Below are 3,095 nucleotides of genomic sequence, written 5' to 3' on the forward strand. Positions count from 1 at the left end.
ATCACACGGACCATTGGGATTGATCCAACAATCTCCTCCTTTTTTATGTTTAGTAATACATTTAAGTTAAGGAAAATATAATAGCAAATAAACATGCTAAAACAAATGGACTTATGTTGCCAAGACTACACATTTAGACTTACACCGCTGAATGGACTTACGTTGCCAAGGTTGTACACACTTGGACTTACACCGTCAAATGGACTTACGTTGCCAAGACTACACACATAGACTTACACCGCCGAATGAACTTACGTTGCCAAAGCTACACACTTAGACTTACACCGCTTAATGGACTTACGTTGCCAAGGTTACACATTTGGACTTATACCGCCGAAACAAAAAAAAATGTATTGCAACCTATCACAAGGTTCCCCCTACACCTAAGCTCCCTATAGAGCTAGGAATTTTACCATAAGAATATTTCAGAACCTATCACAAGGCTCCCCCTACACAAAGACACTTAAGGTTTTCCCAACTAAACCTTACTTCTCCCCCTTTGCCTAGCATTATAAACACTTCCAACAATATCCTAGTTATCGAAAACTTGATCATCAATCTGACCCTAAACTCGTGTATTTATTCCCCATGGATCTCATACACCTATACCGGTTGATCTAATCAAAATCAGTGCTGAAAAATAGTTTTAGACTGGTATCAATCAACTGCCTCCAAGATCAGTCGACTGCCCTTTTCGACACAATCTCACAGAAGCATTATGTGGTCGAAAAATACTATTATCACTCGACTGGTATATGCACCAATCGACTAGTACCTTTTTTCAACCCAATTCAACATTCTGAATCCGATTTCAGAAATGCACCAATAATTCCACAGAAGTCCAAAAATCCCCAAATTTTGTGGAGAAGTCTGTTTTATCCATGCTTATTTGAAAAAAATATATTTAAAAATGCACATATCTCGGATCCCAAGATTGACATAAAATTTAAAACTAGTTAAATGATTCGATTGAACCTTAACCTAAAGTTTTAGTTTTGGCTTTCTCTTGATGTATTTGCCCATACTAAATCATAATGTATCCCTAGCATTTGTTTATATGACATCTATACATCCAAAACTTATTATCATACAATATTGTTGGGACCGATGTGCCCGGTAGAGGGGGGTGAATAGCGTTTCGTCGCGCTTGCGTCGGTTTGCTCCGTCTTGTTGTTGTGCAGCGAAATATTCGAAGACAAACACTCACAATGCTAACACCTAGGGTTTACTTGGTATCCACCTCAAGAAGAGGTACTAATCCAAGGATCCGCACATGACACGCTATCTCTACTAATAACAACTCCTTCTCGGTCGCAGCCGTAGGCGGAGAAGCCTCGTACAAATCCACACACAACAACACAACTCACACAAGAAGAAAATATAAGATATAACTACAATACACCCTTCTTCTTGCTTACTTGTTGGTTGTTGTTACCTCTTGAACCTTGGGAATGCACCCCAAGCGCCTTCAAGAAGTGGCGGTGAATGCTGGAGAAGCTCGTTGAAGATCGCCGAAAAATCGTAGGAAGAAGATCGCAAAAATCTGTGGAGAAAATGCTCCGCAACGGCTATATCCTGTGCTCCCAATCGATTGAAATCAACCCCAATCGATTACCACGTCAGATCCACACAATCCCAGCCATCCATCACCTGCATCCTACGCAACTGCCACTTCCCAATCGATCGACCGATCGATTGGGACTGCCTGAATCGATCGCCCGATCGATTCAACGCCTTTCGGTGCTCTCGCGTCCGTGTGAGAGCTTCTGCTGCCCAATCGATCGACTGATCGATTGGAAGCTCCCAATCGATCGTCCGATCGATTGGGAAAGTCTCTGTGCTCGTGATTTCATATCCCAATCGATCGGTCGATCGATTGGGCCTTCCCTCAATCACAGCACAATCCAATTGATTGGACCCTGGTTCAATCGATTGCCTAATCGATTGACCAGCCTGGACTTGACTCAATCTCAAGTCCAAAGTCTCCAACCCAACTCCCAGTCAACCGTGACATGTTGTGTCACGCCCCGGAGAAGTCCCTGTCCGAAGAAATTTCGGCAGCACCTCCCCTGTACGGGTGACAATCTGAAACTTCTACAATGCCCTCAAGGCTACATATACATCGGCCAACACGGCCAGAACAATAACAATGATAAAACATAACACACATCCAAACATCCACGCAGTTTAATAGTGAACAACTAAAGCAATGATAAGAAGACTCAAAAACAACCTTACTCAACTATACCCATAAAGCTCAAAACATATTTCCTACTCCACTACACCCATAAAGCACAAATCCGACGGTAAAATCAACTCACCTCTTCTGCCGTCTAAGCAGGCATGTAGTAAAACAAATCCAAATAAACTCATAGACAATATCCATAAAGTAACTAATATAAGTCCAGATGTCAAAACAGAACAAGTCTAAACATAGTCTAAACAAGAAAAACTAAAAGATCAACACACGTCCTCGTGGACTGCAGGGGACTAGCGATTGGAATTCTCCGGACAGCATCAACCTTAAAATAGCAACGGAGGAGGGTGTGAGTCCAACACTCAGCGGGTAACAACTGATATGCATAATAAAGAAAATAACAACCAACACTAATCATGCGTACAGTCTCCTGATACAAGAAGGAAAATTCAACTGAAATGAGCAGGAGAAAACTGTACTAACCAGTGTTAGGACCAAAAGTAGCTAGAGGGAGGTGCATAGCTCGTCGCGTTCGCTCGGTGCTCGGCGTTGCTTGTTCCTTCAAAGATGTGCAGCGGAAATACAAAGAACAATCACACAACGCTAACACGGTTGGTTTACTTGGTATCCACCTCACAAGAGGTGACTAATCCAAGGATCCACACCAACACACACACCCTCCACTAAATAAAACTCTCCTTTATGGTAACTACCAAGGGCGGAGAAGCCCTACAAGACTCAATACAAGAAGAGAGGGAAAGGATACAAGAAATACAAGCTTACAAGCTTACAATGAGTATAAACCCTAACCCTAGCTTCTCTTCTTGGCTTTGATCCGCCTCTTGACTTGGAAAACTTCCAAGATCCTTCAAGAACTGGCGATCTGAGCTTTGTGAGT

Source organism: Zingiber officinale, chromosome 5A (genome assembly GCF_018446385.1).
Source record: "Zingiber officinale cultivar Zhangliang chromosome 5A, Zo_v1.1, whole genome shotgun sequence".
NCBI classification, from domain to species: Eukaryota; Viridiplantae; Streptophyta; class Magnoliopsida; order Zingiberales; family Zingiberaceae; genus Zingiber; species Zingiber officinale.